Source organism: Pteropus alecto, unplaced genomic scaffold (genome assembly GCF_000325575.1).
Source record: "Pteropus alecto unplaced genomic scaffold, ASM32557v1 scaffold117, whole genome shotgun sequence".
In the NCBI taxonomy this organism is placed as follows: Eukaryota; Metazoa; Chordata; class Mammalia; order Chiroptera; family Pteropodidae; genus Pteropus; species Pteropus alecto.
Genome location: NW_006440642.1, coordinates 1,738,416 through 1,756,607, shown reverse-complemented (window position 1 = coordinate 1,756,607; position 18,192 = coordinate 1,738,416). Strand labels below are relative to the sequence as shown.

The following is an 18,192-nucleotide window of genomic DNA, read 5'->3' as shown; positions in this document are numbered from 1 at the left end:
CCCCCCACCCTCTCTCCCCCGCTCCCGGGGCAGCTGCGCCGCCGGCTCCGCGAAGCCGCCGGGCAGTCCGTTCCCGGAGCGCTCAGAGTGTCATCTGAAGTCACTGCCGCCGTGCCAGCATTTCTGGAGCACGCCCGCTGCGCTCCATCTGTGTTTGTTTAGCCTCAGTTTACACAGAAGCCCAGTTCGCGAGATCAGTCAGCGCCGCCGCCCGGAGAGCAGGCAGCTCCCGCCGCCGCCGCCTCCCAGCCGGGCCGCCCGAGCCGCGAGCGCCTTTAAAGAAACAGGAAGCATTTTTCAAAACAGCTGGGCTACCGGCCGCCTCCTTTGTCCGCGTCCTCTCTACCTCCCTCCCGCCCCCACCCCTTCTGCCCAGAATCGGCCTTCTCTGGCTCTCACTCCTCGCCCCTCCTCCAATCGGGGGCGCTGCTCTTTTCCAGAAGACGGTCAGCCTTATAGAACTGCCCCAGCACGTGGCTTCTGGGCCCTTGGGCCCTTCGGCCCTTCCTCAAATCACTGCTGGACCTACTCTACCCAGCCTTGCTGACCTCTCGGGGCCGAGGTATCGACCTTCCGCACACAGTACTTCCCGGTTCACCCCTCCACCCTAACACTAACCAATCGAGATAAAAAGGGAGCAGCAACTTTTGAAGCGGGGGTCGATGGGGGAAGGGAAAGGCTCTGGAGTCTCCCTGAGATCTGCATTCCCACAGCACTGCAACCCTATCCATTCTACCACTTGCTGGAGCAATAAGGCCAAGAGCAGAAGGCCTAAGCGATGGGGAAACTGAGGCTGTGAAAAGGAATGTGCTTTCCTATAGTCACATAGCTAGTCAAACAGGCCTTCAAAAGGTGGAGTAGGGTGCAAGCTTCCGATTTAGCCAGACCTAGCATCTGTGAGAATCTGAAGTCATCTCACCCCAGCCGCTGCTAAGCTCGGATTTACACATCTATGAAATGCAGAGAATATCAGTACCTAAGTCACTGCATTGCTGTGAGGAATTAAGTACCTGGCACATAGGAGGTACTAATCAAATGGTTGCTTTGGTAGTTATTATTAATATAACAGAGGCAGAATAGCTCTTAGAGGCAGATTTTCTGGGTTCAAACCCCAGCTATGCCACTTACAAACTGAGTGACCTTGGGCAAGTCATCGAACCTCCCTGTGCCTCCTTTTCCTCATCCGTGAACGGAGGTAATAAGGGTGTCTTCCTCTCAATATGCTTGTGAAGATTCATTGAACATATATGTGCAAACCACTTAGAACAGCGCCTGACACAAAGTGAGGACTTTGCAAGTGCCTGCTATTATTGGCAAGGGACAGATGTCCATTCCCCAGACCCTCTGTCCTCTGTGCAATTCCACTGGAGATTCTGGAAAGAAGAGGGTCAAACTAGTGAGCCCTCATCTGAGAGCCACGTCCCAAGGCTGCCCTGAAGGACCAGCACAGGGCTTCACTCCTCACAGGTCCCTTCGGTGACAGTTTCTCCTTAAGGCAGTGGTGGATGCTAAAAGCAGTTTGGGAGGAGATAGACCCTTGACCTGGCCTTGAGCTCTGGCCTCTGCTGCCACTAGGATCTCCATCTTTCTGGTTTCAGTCCTCCACTCCTGCCCCTAGACCTGCCAGACCTGGTAGGGTTTTCTTGTGAAAATGCAGGGCTCACACACAGTCCAGAGTCCAAAAGAGAATGCCCTGGGGGTGGGGGTTGCCTGTGGCAAGCAGGGTCCCGAGAGGTTGGATGGGGTCTGGGCATAAGGTCCCAGGGGCAGGAACACAGAGCTGAGGCCGGGAGGCCGGGAGGCTGGGATGGGTCTTAGGTTTTCAACTATTGAGACCTATGACGCTAGCCAGGACATTTCATCCCACTGGGGTTCTGTATTGCCATCTGTCCTTGAGGATACTTCTGTCTAGCCAACCTCTCAGGGTAGCTGAGCAAGTAAAAAGAGACCATGGATATAAAAGGACTTTGACATCTTTGACATAAGTCTTCAGATATATGCTCACACATCCACATTCCCACAGGGACACACACATGGAGGCATGCAGTCTTCTAATTATAGTAAAAGCAAAACTTCATTTTTTTCCCACCGAGATGGGTCCCAGCCTCATAGTGTACATGCTCCTTGAACTCCCCCCTTCCCTGGACACCCAGTGTCATCCTGCACTTTATCTATGTCCTGAAAGCCAAGGGCGTGCCCCAGAGAGGAGCTCTCATTCTCCTGTTTCCCCACCTAGCCTACCACTACCCTAATGCACTGGCCTTTGCTCACAGGTTTCCCATGCCTCCCTTCTGCAGAGCACTCTCTTCCTCACCCTTTGATGACCAACTCCATTCTCCCCTCCTCTTGTAAGCCTTGGCTGATCATCACAGCCCCCTGTCGCCCTTGCTGGCCTCTGCACATGCTCACTCGCAAGTATTGCTGCCACTGCAGATCTGTCTGAGCTCCTGGGCTTGTGGGCTCCAGAAAGATTGCTGTTTCCTTCCTGTCTCCAAGAGTCGGTGCCCAGGAATCCTTTACCTAAGGACAACCAGCCCTCATGCCCTTTACATTCTCCAGATCCCAAGCAGAGGCTAAGACCCCAGCTTGCCCACTTCTCATGCATCCAGCCAATCAGTAGCAGAGATGGGGGAAAAGCCAACCCCCTTCTCCAGAGCTGCTAAGGTACTCTCTGCACCTCAGTGTTACCCTCTGGGGAATGGCAATCATAATAATGTGCCTCACGGGGCTGACATGAGGGTTAAGTGAGGCTGCCTATACAGTGTTTGGCAAGGGGCATAAAGTAGAGTGAATGGTAGCCTTCAGCACCGTGGGTTAGCACAGCCACCCAGGCTCCGTCCAGGGTCTGCCCCAAACTTGGGGTGCAGTTGCAGGCTAGCCCATGGCTACTTAGGGTTTATGGAAGTCTCTGGCAAGACTGAAATCGTCCCTAAAGAGGCCAGGCTGCACACCAGGAAAATCACGTCTTGGTTGCATATCATGGTCTCCACTCACTGATCTTGAGCCCCTCACCAACCCCCGCACCCCGCCCCAAATAGAGAAGCTCCCTGAGATCCCGTGGTGTGGAATGAGGGGAGGAGATTGGATAGGGAGGTGTGCTGTGCTGGGTCAAGGTAGAATGGGACACAGACCCAGCTCCTAGGACCACTCCTTCCCCGTCATCATACTGCCTCTCTTATTGGTCAAATCCTAGAGCCCCAGGGTTGGCATCAGGCAGGCCTAGGAGAGGTTTACCACTTACCAGTTGTGTGACCTTTAGCAGCCCCTTCACCTCTCTGAGCCTCAGCTCGTTATCTGGCATCATCCCCTTAGTCATAAGATGAAATGGCATATACAGGAACAGGAGGCAACCTATAAAGAGCTCAAGTGCTGTGAAGGGTCCCTGTTGCCATTTCCAGCCTGCCTGGTGGCAGACCTTCAAAATCTAGTCTACCTGCCCATGGCCCCCTAGCATCCTGTGACTTCCGCTACTGCCTTCCCTCAGCCTCCTTGAGAAGTGGGAAGAGAGCCCAGCCAGGCAGTGCCCCCTGGTGGTATGACACTGCCTGGCCTGCACACGACGTTGCTATCTCCCACAAGGAAATTCTTGCTGATTTTGGAGCCAAGGTGGTGGCCCTGCAATGACAGTAGTATGGATTTCGTGAATTCATAGTTGCCAGGATGAAAAGGCTCTTGAGGCTCCAGGTGGTCTCACCCTCTGCTTGGGATGGGACAATGCAGACACCCCAAGAAAACCTATGCCCTACATTAAAAACATCCCCCACTGAATCAACCAGCATGAAGGTGCCACTAGGAGGTTCCACATCCCCTGGACAGCTGGTCTAGGGAACAGGAAAGAAACTAAAAAGGGAAGAGAAGGCAAGAGCTTAGGGCTAGGCCACTGGGAATAAAATGCTAGAAAAACAGGCAGTAATAATGACTGCCACCCAGGGAGTGATTTCACAAAATCCTTATAACAACCCAAGGAGGTAAACCCATTCTACAGATAGGAAATGGAAGCTCCTAGAGTAAAGACCTTGCTAACAGAAAGGAAATAACAGATGTGAGATTTGAACTCAGGCCAACTGACCCAAAAATCCAAGTTTGAACCATGTGCTTCACTGCCTCCTGAGAACTCAGTGACTAGTATCTGGGGAGGTTAGTAACTGGTCCACCTGTAGGGCTGGCCTATTTGGCAGCCAGGCTGTGCCTGCATATGCTGCCAGCTTGCGTGAAATTATTGCTGTTCACCTCTCAGCTGAAGTGACTGGCCTCCACTGGACCAGCCCAGTTCCCCCCAGCTCTTTCCAGATCAGGGTTCAATGGCAGAAGCACCTCCTCTGGACGGTCAAGAATCTCAGGCATATGAACCCCAGATCTTAGTATCCAGCACTGGTGTCATCCCACAGGTGAGAACAGGACGGCTCTATGGGGTGGCATCCAGTGATTGTCATCTCCGTGGCCAGATGGGATGGAACCTTGGATACTTGTTCCATGAAGTTCTATATTCCTGAATCTAGAGTCTCTATTTCTGGATGTTCAGATTGTTCCAAAGTAGGTGTGTCACCCATTAGAGAAAGGGAAGAAGAATGGAAATTAGACTGCCAGAAGGAAACAGAGCACGTGTGATTGGTGCCCGCTGGAGTTGTAGTCACAGCAGCCCTGAACAGGACCACCCAGGGGAGTGAGCAGAAAGTAAAATACCATCAGCCTGGTGGCCGCCAAGTGACAGTGCCCGCACTGCCACCATTAGCCAGCAAGACTTTGGATCCAGAGGACAGCAATGAGGCATCCAGGCAGGAAACTCTTGCAGACTTACTCTCCAGTCTTCCCTTTACTTTTCTTTATCCACGTGACCATCCCTATTACGGAAAATCGAGAGAGTCTTTGGGGCTGGGACGGGAGCCAGATGAGGGCACTGCAGGAGGGAGATAAGGAGGCCTTCAGCACTGTCTCCCTGAGACCTGATAGGGTGCACCTTCTCAGCAGAGAGCACGTGCTCTGCTGCAATGGAGCAGGTTCCCCTGCAGAGGGCACGCCTAGAGGTTGCGGGGAGAGAAGGCACTCTACAAGCAACAGAAGCCTGGCATGATGGGCAGGCAGGTGCCAGGTTTCCACACAATTGGCCAGGTAGCCTGTTAAAACAGAGAACATACCATGTCATTCTTCTGCTCAAAACCTCCCAGTAGTCTATGGCCATGCCACACCGAACACGCCCGATCTCGTCTGATTTCGAAAGCTAAGCAGGGTCGGGCCTGGTTAGTACTTGGATGGGAGACCACCTAGGAAGATCAGGTGCTGTAGGCGTAAAGAAAAAAAAGACCCTCCCAGTGACCTCCTATTTTTCTCAGGTGTGTTAGGGGATGCCATCAACTCCCTGCATGCGTGGAGAGGTGGAATCTGTTCCTCCACCCCAGTGGATCTGGACTAGCCTGCAACTACTTTGGCTAATGGAACCCAGTGGAAGTGGCGCTGTGCTTTAAGGGGACTAGCTGTTTCCGATTCTTGCCGATTAGAGCCCTTAGTCACCATGTAAGTCTAGATTGTTCTGCTGGAAAGAGGCCCCATGGAGAACTCCATGGTGCCAGACCTGTGAGTGAAGAGGGCACCCTGAGCATCCTCTCCTGTGGAGCTGTCACACACCTCCAGCCCCAGCCTCTATCTGGTTGCAGCCACATGGGAGAACCGGCAAGAACCGCCCAGCCGAGCCCAGTCAACCCACAGAACCATGGGAACAAATACTAAATTGTATGTTAAGCCACTTCATTGTGGGGTGGTTTGTTATGCAGCAGTGGCAAACTGGAATGTTAGAATAGGAGCCAAAGTTGACATCTGGTCCCCCATTCCACTCTAACCTCATCTCCCCCCTCTTTCCCAACCCCCCACCACCACCCATCACTCTGCTCCCACCACACTGGGCTCCTAGCTGCTCCTCAGACCTACCCAGGGAGCCCCCCATCCCGGATCCCGGACCCCAGCCCCCGGTCCCCGGCCCCACTTCAGGGCCTTTGCACTGGCAGTTCCCTCTGCCTGGAATGCTCTGCCCTAGGTCGTCTCATGGCTCACTCCCTCACCGCTTTCCGGTGTTTCTATGTCACCTTCTCAGTGAAGCTGTCCCCGAGCACCCCATATAAAGTTTGCACCAGCCCCTTTCATTATTTTCTACCTCTTCTCCACTTTAAGTTTTCAAGCACTTACTATTATCTGACTTTTTTTTTCTGGGTTTTGTATGTTTGTTAATTTGTTTCCCCAACTATAATGTCAGCTCCATGAGAGCAGGGAGTTTTGCCTGCCTTGTTCACTACTGTATCCCAGCCTCTAGAACAATTTCTGGTACACAGTAGGCACTCAATAAATAATAAAGGAAGGCCCACTTTGGGTCGGACTAGGGCTTGCTCAGCTGTTCAGCCAGCCATTTTGATAGAAGAAACCAGTAGATCCAGAGACAGAATTGATCACGTCACAAGAACTGGTGGTCACGTCGCATTCACTCTCTTTTCTCTGACTTTGGGTCTTCTGGCCTGATCAGTTGAGTGAGGGACAATGGCCATGCATTCATTTGCCAAATCTTAGGCTGAGTCCAAGATGGCGCTGAAGCAGAAAGGTGAGGTATCTACTGTCGGGAGCTCAAGCACTGAAGACAGACAATTCCCATCCCCAATTGGTCCATCTCTGACAACTTGATATGCATTTGTAGAACACCAACTGAGACTGGGGATACAGCAGTGAACAAAGCAAAAACCCCTGCCCTTAGCTGACATTCTGGTCCAGGAGAAAGATTATGCAAGTCTGACAAGAGCTGTAAGGCATGGCACAAAGTGATAAATGCTGCAGGAAATGCTGTGGGAATTCTGCGTATGGCAGCTCTGGGAGACTTCCTGGAAGAAGGGGCACTGAACCAGCCTGGAACGATAGTAGGATCTAGCCAGGCAAACCACTTCCCTGACAAATGCCATGGCTTGTCCCCTGGCCTCATCCAAGCCTTTAATGTTATGTCACCTCCTCACTGAGACCTCCCCTCACTACTCATTTACAAAAGAACTACCAGGCTTTTTCTGCTGTAACACACAATATGATCTACTTATGCATCATGTTTATAGTATGTATTCTTACCCATAGGGGACAGGAAGTGGCAGGGAGGAACAGCGCCTGCTCCCTTGCATTGCCCAATGAGAGTTCTTCCCAGTGGCAGGTAAGATGGCAGAGAGAAGAGGGGATGGTCACATGGCACTGCCCTCATGGTCGAGGATTTTCTGAGAAGAGACAGCATGATCTGAGCCTCAAGGAGACCTGTCCAAGGAAGAAACATTGCAAGCCAGGCCATGCTGGGCAAATATACCCCAAGAAGATCTGAGGGCTAACTCGAAGCAGCTACGAATCTCAGCTTCCTCTGACCAGCACATGACTTGGCCCTGTCCCCTTCTACCCCCCGACACTATACTGTCCCCTGGATTCCTTCATTCTAGTGGCCTCTGACAGGGAAGGCCCGGAGGCTTCTGTCATTCTCCTTTGCTCCTCTTCTATACCCTACAGGTTCTGCTTCAGCAAAACAATATTATCCATCATATTAACTTAATGTTGTTAATGTGAATTTTATCACCTCTGTGATTTTCTTTATTAATTTATTTATTTGTTTTGGTTTATAGTTACATAAGAATTAAAAGCATAAAGCATAAGAGTATAATTATGTCCTAGGGCTCTGTGACAATGTGCCTTTTGAGACAGTGGCATACATTTGTCAGGTTTGAGAAGCTCGGGGTTGCCACTATCAGATTTTCCTGCAGCTTTGACTTGCTAGTCTGGGAGTCAGAAGATTCATTCTCTCCCCAGGACCAGCTATGTACCCTTCCCTCTAGCACCTGCTTCCCCTGTCCCCCACCACCTGCAAGCCTGTTTCTTCATCTGTAAAATGGGAAGAATGAGGAGGAGGTGGAGGCTACATACCTTGGGACCCTCCCATCTCTAGCATCTTAGCATTTGTCTTAAGCCTCTTCAAAGCCTCTCCAGGGCACCACTGGGGGAGAGTGAAACATTCACTCATTAGAAAGAAAGCTCTCCTCCATGCCTAACCTTCATCACAGGCAAGACAAGCTCTCTCATGGAGCCATCAAGCCCATTGGACCACCGGAGCTGGATCAGCCGGCGGGGCTGGTGAGGAGCAAGCGGCTCATTAAGGCTGTCTTCATCAGGACCCAGCTGTCGACCAACAGCCTAACGAGACGGGCTTGAGCCAGTGATCTCCTGGGAGCTGTTACCAGTCCTCACAGATGCATTCTGTGGCTTGATGTGAAACCAGTGTGATAACTTTTTATTATTATTATTATTTTAAGGAAAACAACTTTAAATTCCCCCAAGGAGCACATTCCTTCATTGTGAAGCATTCCCTACTCATCTCCCCCATTCCCTCAAAAAAGAAAGGAAACAAAAAGGCTTGGCTGCTTCTTCTGTGCAGGCTCCTCAAAAAAACTATTTTTACAGCTCTCTGAAAAAGTCCCTGCTGATGGCGGCAGCCGGAGAACAGGAGGGGGCAGGACGGAGCTGACGCAATGCACATTTATTAGCAGTGAGGAAAATTAATAAGGCACCAGCTCAGGCATGGCCCTGCTCAAGGGCAGCACCACAGACCTGGGAAGCCCCAGGGACAGCTGGAGATCTGGTGGTCTCCAGGCTGAGGCCTCAGACACCTAATCAGTTGCAATTCTAGATCAGCACAGCTGGAGGGACGCTTGGAGATCATCTAGTGCCTGGAGGACAAATGCTTTTTATCACACACGTCAAATCTAATTGATTGGTAGGGGCTGCCTGAAGCCCTGTATTGAAAAGGATTCTGAGGCTGGATATGGGTCCCAAGGGAACGAGTACTGTAATTGATTAGCCATGTCTGCTGTGGCTGGAATAGTAAGGGTTGCAGTATTCGTGCTATGTGTTTGCTGCTCTTGGTCTAGTCCAACCTTTCCATTTTATCGATGGGGGAGACTGAGTCCCAAAGCCCATTGTTCAGAGGGGTTTTCCCAGCCTTTTTGGGGATCTAGCTGTTGTCGGTGAAGTGGTAGGTGGCCTGTCTCTTAAGGACCAAAGACGTCAGATCCAGACTGTCTCCGATAAGCCAAAACGGTTACTAGGTTTCGTTAATTCAGTCAATTATCTGTTTCTTGGAAATAATTGGTAAAAATCAGGCATCTCACAGAACTGATAAGTCAGTTCAACCAATGGAGATGATCTGGCAGGCCTAGGTGACCCCTAAGCCAGTGTCTACCTAACACTAGTGGTCAATTAGGTCAAAAAGAATCAATGAGTGAGACCAACCGACCAACTATATCAGGACAATAAAATCCCCAGGTGACCAGTGAAATTGTTCTAACTAGATAGTTTACTATCTATCTGATCTCTATCCAACAAGCTCAGCTCACCTGTCCTGACCGTGACTCCACCCCCTTTGCTCCTGTCTTCTTCTGGCTTATTTCCTTCTCCTTTCCCAAGCCTGTGATAGACCCTGCTTCCTTGGGCAGAAAATCCTCCTGGGGTGGGCTGGACACCTTAGACAGATTCTCCTCACCCCCACCCAACACCTACGTATCAACTGCCACCTTAGATTCTCTCCTTCCACCTGTGACAGCTCAAAGGCCATCCTGGCCACTCCTCATTTTAGAGCTAAGGAAACTGAGACCTGAGCAGGGAAACAACTCACGCGACATCTCTGGAAAGCAGTGGCAGCTCCAGGTCTCCTGACTCCAACTCTAGGGTCGTGCTGGTTGTCCCGAAGAAATCCATTCTGTCTGATTTGCCTAAGTTTCATGCACTACTCAGAGTAGCATGAATAATTTCTGAGGACCCCCAAAGTAGGCAGTCCCAGAGCGAACCTCTGGGGTAGGAAAGAACTTGGCATGTGAAGGGGGTCTGCTAGGAAGTACGAGAACGGACATGGGTCACTGACGAAACAAGGCAGGGTCCTCTCTGATCTCCAAGCACTTTCCACACTGCCGTCTGGGGAATCCACCTTCAACTCTTAGATCCCCCTCTTGAATTTAGCAGTTCTCTTTCCAGGGCTTTAGAATGGAACAGCCCTGGGTTGAGCCCTGGCTTATCACTTCCAAGATGGGAGCTTGGCCAAATTCCCTACTCTCTCTGGGCCTCAGTTTCCTCATTTTCAAAATCTATAGATTACTGATCCTTGTAAGGTTGTTAGGAGGACATTCCCTACTCTCTCTGGGCCTCAGTTTCCTCATTTAAAAAATCTATAGAAAGATTACTGATCCTCGTAAGGTCGTTAGGAGAATTAAAGGGGATCATGAATGTAAAGGTCTTAGCCCAGGGCTCAGCACATAGTAGCTACTAACGGTATCTTGAACACATCTCCTTTCAAAGCAATACTTCAGGACCCTACCACACCTCCTCCAGGAAGCCTTTCCTGAACACCCTCAGCCATTTTTGCAGCTCTGGAGAGCTTCCAGGCTGGCCTGCCTGTGTTCTGTACCAGGAGCCTTGTTTCTCCAAAGAGCCCATGAGTCACTGGGGGCCAGGTTGGTTTGCATCTCCCCTTGCTCCCAAGAGCCCCAGCTCCAGGCTGAGAATACAATGGATGCTCGATAAAGTGGCTACCCTGATCCTGGCACCCTCCCTTCACCCCCGCCCACCTAATCTCTCCAGTTCCCCTGATTTTCCAACCCCCTGTCTAGTTTCTTCCTAATGCTTCTGTCTCCACGTCTCCAGGGCTCTGTTTGCATGAGGGAAAAAAGCCTACACACACACACAGCCCAGAAAGCATCCAGTTGCTCCCGGGCAGGCTGCCAGCAATTGAGTGACCTGCAGCTTCCCCCCCAAATCACATTCCACTGGCACGGATCTTGCCCCGCCTGACGCCAGCCTCCGAACTCGCCCCCAGAGCAAACATTTCCAGTTGGCAGCTCAGCCTTGTTTTTCTGAGGCCCTGATTCAGGCTCCCTTGTAGAAAACAGAAAACAAAATGCATGGAACCAAAAATGAACTAAAATAAAATTCGAAAGGAGGGGGTGAGGCGGGGAGGCATTTGCTCCAAGGCACATGGAAAAATAGCTTCGGGATGTGCAAAGAGTTTCTAAGAAGCAAACACAAATGCTCATGCTAGCTTTGGGGCTCTGATCAATTCATTCAGGCTGCTGCCTTCTGCTAAAAGACCGACTCTGTTCTCATTCACAGCTGCCAGGGGAGGACAGGGGAGAGGGTGGTCCGTGTTACAGGACTGGTGTTTGTTCTAAAGGGGAAATGAGAGGAAGAAAAATAAACATGGCCAGCCAGATTTTCACTCCAGTGAGTGAGGTGTTAGGGCGAGGAGGGATGCGTGTGTACGTGTACTAGCGTGTGCACATGCCTGTGGGCGCCGCCGCGTTTGCCTTCTCAAAATAAGAGTCGCTCAGTGGAAAGATGTCATAACCTAGTCTCAGGCAGTGGGAAGGGGACTGGGAGGGGGCCAGCCAGGGAGGGCCGAGGCTGGCGCCCAGGCCTGCCCGTGGGGTCAAGCAAAGGCCAGGTTTCAGGACAGGGGAGCTCGGCCAGGGCCCATTAGTCATGGGTTGGGCGTGTGGGGACGGGGCTCAGAAGGTCAGCCCCAAACTGGGCGCTCGGTTTCAGGGGGAAAAGGTAGGCTGAGGAGCATTACTAGGAAGGGATGGGCTCGGGCCTGGAATATCGGTGTACTTCTGAGCAGGGGAGGCCGTGAAACGAGGAGGGAGGGACCAGGAGAGGCCCAAGGGACAGAATCAGCTAGGCGAGGTGGCAGGGCGGGAAAGAGGACAGTGAGGGTGGTTAGCAGACCCTCGAGTGAGGGCAGACCAGCCACAGATCTGGCTGAGCCACAGAGCTGATCAGCAGGGTTGTAATTAATCTCCTGCCCAGGGACAAGGGTTTCATGAGGGCACCAGCAAGGAAAGAGGGACCCCAGGACCCAGGGCAACTTGGAGCCTGGGCTGAAAGGCCCAGGCCCAGCAAAGCCCAAAGAGGGTAGTCAAGCATCGGGGGCCAGGAGAGAGTGGGCTGTCACAGGAGAAGCCGGGCATGTCAGAACAGCGTGGGAAGCTGTGAGAGCGAGGGTGAGGGCAGGCAGCTCAGAGCTCACACCGGGACCATGTGGCTATGTCCTTTCTCCACGGCACCAGCTTCTCCACACAGGGAAGGGCCTGGTGCCTTAAAGGGACCTGGCAGGCAGTAGGGGACCCAGGGCGAGGGGCCTGGTGAAGTTTGCAGAGGCTGGAAGTACTCAGCTGTGTCAGTCCAGCACTGCCGGAGCAGGAAGTCACACAGGCCAATAAGGGGAGCTCCAGGAGCCCTTGTCCAGTGTCCCCCAGAAAACGGTGGCAGGACAACATGTGTCTGAATCCTCCGGGCTGTGTAATAAAATGCACATTTCTGCCATTCTTTCCACTTGCCAGATCAGACTCCATCTGACTGGGCTATCGAGGACCTGAACTTTGAATGGCGGGCCAGGGGGTTCTCCTGCCCTCTGTGACGTGGCCAAGCGCTTTGCCCCTCCCAGCCCATCCTCTCTGGCTATACCCCTGTCAGTCCAGACCCCAAGAACTATAAGACTTACCACTTTTCATCTGTCACAATCTGTAAGGAAAGCAGTTAACAAGCCTTTCACAAGGGTATTTTTGCTTTGATTTAGGACACTTTTTAACCCAAAGAAATGAGTCTCTAATGGGGGAAATTCTGGCCTGAAGAAAGCCAGAGGGAGAGTTTGGGGAGTAAATGGGAAGCTTTCCAACTAGCTCTCAAATTCACTGTATCATTAGGAGGCCCCAAAGTTAGCTTTTAAAATGCTTCTTTCCCTTTATTTATCAGTTCTCAGAATGGTTAGTTTTGTCTAAGCATCCTCCGAATGTCTTTTTTATTATTATTATCATTTTGAACCTGTGCATTTTTTAAACATTTGATGTGTTTCAATTCATTGCAGGGTTTTGTTTGTTTGTTTAGTTTTGCTTTTGATGCACCAACGATCCCCTTCTATCCAGTAGGACCTCCTTCAAGTCGGCACCTGAGTCCTTTTGACATGACCCTGGTGGCGTTTGGTACTTTCTGGAACATGATGTCTAGGCTCATCTTATATATTTGTGCTCCAGACCTGAAAACAGCCAATTCTCCAAGAAGCCTGAGTTCCTTTGAATGAGAAAAAATATTTAGAGACCACAGTTTGGTCACTATATGTGCTCAGTCAAAGACAGCTTGTCTTTTAATTTCTCAATCTTCTCCAAGAAGGACTTAAGTTTGGACCCAGGAGCATCTGAAGGATACCACACCCTGCCCCATTAAATGTGTTTCTCCTGGACCCAGGCTGTTTCCTCCTTGGAGGTAAGTTCTCTATCCACCTGAGGCAACCTCCACCCTTCTTCTCTCCTCCTCAAAGATTAATCTCAGCTGGCCAGGGCTGGCCTGTCAGACTCCAGGTCCTCCTCACCATCTCTCTTGGGTGATATTATAATGTGAGAGCACAGACACGAAATCAGACCTCAAAGGAATTGCTTACTTCTCTATGCCATAGTTTCTTCTTCTGCAAAGTGAGGTCGAACGTATTTTAAATGAGGGAATTCAGACAAAGTTCTTAGCACAGTGCTTGGATAACAGTAAGCACTACAAAACTTTATGGATTTGTATTATTACCAAGGGAATTATGAAGTCTTGGTATGTGCAAACAGAGCTTCCAGCAGTCTTCTCTGACATTCTCCAGACAAGAGGGCCTGTAGACTCCACCTTGCTGTAAGGCAAAGACACAAAGGTGACTTGTGCTATGTGCTTTAGGCTATAGGCTTTTGAGGGAGGCAGTTCCCAGTTGAGAAAGGAGCAGTCAAAGGAAATAAGAAGTCCCTGGATTACGTTGCAAGGAACAAGCAAATGTGTGTGTGGAGGGTGGTGGGCATTGCAGGGCATATGTGGGGCAATAGGAATGGTGAGGTGTTTGTATGAGTACAAACCAGGACCACAGCATGGCGGGGCCTCATGGAATGTGAACCTGTGGGATCTGAGGCAGCTCTAGGGACCAGCTTTCCTCTCTGTGGACATCAGCAAGGCTGGTCACAAATATTCCTATTTCTTCTCTTTCCATACACACAGTGGCATCTTATGACTTCTCTACCTTTAAAATTAGGCCCAGCCATGAGACTTGCTTTAGCCAATGAATTTCCAACAGAAGGGACATGTGTCACCTCTGGACAGAAGTCTTAATAGCTGGTGAGCACTTTGAATTTCCTTCTTCTGCCTCTACAATTGTGGAAGCATGTGTCTAGGTGGAGCCTCCATCGGCCTGAGTTCTCATGCTACCGGGGTGCACAGTACCTTCCTTGCTGACCTATAATGGACAGGTCATGTGTGGTCAGGAATAAACTCTTTTCGGGTTAAGCCACTGATACATGGGGGTTGTTTGTTTCCACAGCAGAATATAGCACATCCTGACTAATTGCTCTCCATCTCCTTCTCAGTGGTACACCCCCTCTCTCAAGGAGGACTGTTCTCTCTGTGAATCAACTCCATCTCCTCTCACTAACAACAAGCTTATCCTTCCCCTGGACTCTAGGACAGTTCTTTCCCTGTAGCCTCACCTGCTCCTCCTTTCTGCTCCTGTGTAACTTTTGCTGGCTTAACATTCTCCCATAGCCCTGTCTCTGCTTTGTGGCTCTGTCTATAAATACTTCCTTCAAGATGTGTTAGTTCAGAGAGACAAAGAAAGGCTCTGCTTGCCCCAGCTCATCTCTTCATGCCAGGCCACACATGGGCTGTTGCCCAGCCTGGCTCTCTGGGATAATCGCTAATCCCCAGCACAAACAACAGAGAAAGGGGACAAGTAGTAGTGGGGAGTACCACATAATACGAAACATGGCACCTGTCTGAGGATTGGGGTGGGACATAGCCACCTGGAAGGGACTACGAGTGGACAGGCACTCACTAGCTAGGGACCGGGAGAGGGGAAGGGCAGAATGTTTGCTTTTAAGCATTAAATCATGTTAACCTTCCATCTACAAGATACTCAACATCTGGCTGAAACAAGAACACTTTAATGGGAACATCTGGATGCTCACTCTGCACAGTGTGAAGCAGCTGGATCCGTGGCAGCATCTGTGTGAGTAAGCAGAGTAGGGTCTCCTCTGTGTGTTTAACACCACAGTTTTGCTTTCCTGTGCCTGTAACAGAAAACCAGACTCAGACTGGTTTACATTTTTAAAAGGGAAATTTTTAGCTCACTCGGTTAAAAAGTCCAGAGATGAGGCTGGCTTCAGGTAGGCGTTAATCTAGCAGCTGAACAATATCACAAAAGACCCAATTTCATTGTATCCTGCTAGCAACTTCGTCCCAAACTGGCTCCTCTCAGAGGTCCCAAATGGGCTGCCAGGAGTTCTCATGGTTACACTTACCTTGTTCAATTATAAGACTGGGATCATACCTATCCCAGCATCCCTAGCAAAGGGCTTGACATCTCCTCTGATTAGATAGGACTGGGTCACATGCCACACCGATCCCATCACTGTGACCTAAGGGTACGGGAATGTGCTTAGTGGCTTAGTCACACGCTCCACCCTTGGAACCAGAGATGGAGCCAGCTTCTTCAGAACCCCAAGGATCCCCATGTCAAACTAGAGCACTCTGGGAAATGGCAAGGGGACAGAGGTTTATGTGCTGCTAGACACAGGGTCGGGACTAGGGTGAGGCAAAGGGGGAAACTAATGCACAAAATTCAAGGAGGTGCTCATTCTTGGGGTGGGGCCTCAAATTTTGTACCCCGGGTTCCTCTCTTGCTTCACTCTAGTCCCAGCCCTGGGTGCATAACAAACAATAAACATTTATTATCTCATGGTTTCTGTGAGTCAGGAATTTGAAAATGGCTTAGCCATTGGGGTTCTAGCTTGGGGTCTGTCATGCGGTGGCAGTCAAGATGTTGGCTGGGATTGCAGGTGTCTGAAGACCTGACTGGGACTGAACGATCCACTTCCAAAATGGAGAACATAGTGCTTGGAGGTCCAGCTACCATCTTACAAACAGAAGGAAAAGCTATGAGAATTTCTGGGAAATGAGACCAGAGCCTAGACATCATGGAACTGTCAAATATCGACCCTGGAACTGCCCTCCTCTGGACTTCTCGTTTTGAGAGATAATAAATGCTCTTGTTAAACATTGTGGTTGGGTTTTCTGTTACTTGTGGCCCAAAGTGACCTAAACGATGTGTGAGCTGGTCCCATGTTTTATGTACCTTTGCAAACCTTGAAGAAAAATGGACAAGTTCCTTCCTTATATCTGAAAGAATACGATTCAGTATGAGCCGTCATATCCTTCTTTACACCACCAGAGACACTCTGAAGCCTCTTCTTAGCTACGTAGGAAAGTAAATCCCTGCACTTTGTCTTCTTTCCTTTTATTAGCTGCAGACCTTTCTCCAGAGACCCTCACCAACAGCCACTTTGGATCTGTGCCCAGTAGCATGTTAATCTCTAGGGAAGGAAAAGAGCTCCTGGACCCCAAGAAACTTGCCTCTGACAACCCCTAGACCCGGTTGCCCTGGGTGGGACCGGGTGTGCTGGGACGTCAGGTCTGACTGTAGGTGCAAGCCGCTCCGAAGAGTCTTTCCCTCCTTTCCTTCCTGCTTCCTCTATCCTTTCCAGAGCTTCTCTCTCTCTCTTTACTCTCCTCTGCCCAATGTCCACGGTCCACTTTTTTTCTTTCTCATTGAGCTTTTCACCATGGACACATGGATGCTCGGAACAAAGACTACATTTCCCAGCCTCCCTTGTAGCTCAAGGTAGTTCTTGAAATTTCATTCTAGCTGGTAAGATGGCAGGGAAGTGAGGGGTGTGCCTTTCCCCCACCTTGTTCTCCATGATGCAGCCTGGGGTTGTTGGGCACAGTGGGACAAGAGGGAGCCTGGGTCCCCATGCTGGCCTTGGACCACCCACCTAAAGAGAAATTGCCATCTTGTTCAAGCCACTGCAAGAGAAATTGCCATCTCGTTCAAGCCACCGTTATTGTGGGGTCTCTGTTACCTGTAGCCCAGCACTTCCTCTCGCCTCTTCTCCCTTTCTTCTCCCTCTCCACTCCCATGCTTCTCTCTTCCTTCTCCCTTTCCCTCCTGATCTGTAGATCCCCTCACCTTCCCCTTCTCTCTTCTCCCCAACCCACTGGACTCTTCCAAAGTAGCTGGTAGCAGGGTCAGACGGCAGAAGGGATCCCGCTCCCCAGTCCCTGGAAATGCATAACTTGTCCCTGGAAATTTGTAACTGCTCTGACAGCCCTGACCGGTGGGAGTTTATTCCCACCCAGAGGAGTCTCTGGCCATGTCTGGCTCTGTGCTCTGAGGATGGCCTGCTCCGGGGGAGAAACAGAGAGCCAGCCAGGGTGCCAACCTCAGGCAGCCTATCCTGTGGCCTGATGCCCAGTGCCCAGTTTCTGTCTCATGATTCCATGATGACCCTGTGATGCCTGGAACTGTTGCTCACCTGGGATGGAAACCATCTGGCTGTGCCCTCTGGCTTCCCCAGAAGGGAGTGATCTTAGATGTCAGGGAGGCGCGGGCCAGCCTGGGCTGGGTCGGGGCTGACCATCTCTAACTCTTTTCTTCTTCAACCTTAGGTCCAAACTCTGCACAGGTGGGTGACAGTAGCAGAGGAAGGGGGACAATAAGGGTACTGCTTCACTAGGGGGACTTCAAAACCACTGTGCATGCCCCTGTCACTTCCCCCTCCCACCCTGCCCTCTGAGCCCCAGTGCCAGCCTTCTGTCCCTACTCAGAACTCACAGGCAACAGATGGTGCCTTGGAGACAAGACCTGGGCCTGGGCCCAGGGTGCGGATGTCAGCTGTGGCAGGGCGCTCCCCTTTCATCCTCCCGCATGCTGCTAGGGCAGTCCCAGCTCTTCACTGGCTGAGTGGGGCTTAGCAGAGCTGGGAGGGCTGAGCTGCAAGAGGCCACATACAGAACCCTAGCTGCTCTTTGGGAGTGGGGGCCTGGCCTGTGAGGAGAGAGATGGCCTTGGCCAGGGGTGGGGTAGGAGAGCCCAGAGCAGCACAGCTGGCCTTCGCCCACAACCAGTGATGTGAGTGCAAGGCCTCTACTGGGCTCAAGTCACAGGGGATGGGTAAAGGGCATTCGTTTGACTCCAGGCTGCTCTCACTGATGGTCTTGACACCCAGACCTGTGCCACCCCTCAGTTCTAGATTTCTACCCACCAAGCCGAGCTTCTTGATCTCAGCCAGCCCTTGA

The 18,192-nt window shown here is 51.0% G+C and overlaps 1 long non-coding RNA gene and 1 pseudogene across 2 annotated transcripts in view; both read left to right on the top strand.

Annotated features, from left to right (window-relative positions):
* LOC112484533 overlaps positions 1-16,091 on the top strand; it is a 16,337-nt gene extending 246 nt beyond the window's left edge. The window contains exons 2-6 of one of the 2 annotated variants that reach the window (XR_003048040.1): positions 7,099-7,171; positions 13,207-13,302; positions 14,096-14,178; positions 14,968-15,064; positions 15,894-16,091. This is a non-coding gene — a long non-coding RNA (uncharacterized LOC112484533). Of the gene's footprint in view, positions 1-7,098; positions 7,172-13,206; positions 13,303-14,061; positions 14,179-14,967; positions 15,065-15,893 lie in introns of both variants that reach the window. The other variant, XR_003048041.1, reaches the window with a different exon arrangement.
* On the top strand, positions 5,168-5,286 carry LOC112484570 (annotated as a pseudogene).
* Positions 16,092-18,192: the final 2,101 nt, after the last annotated feature.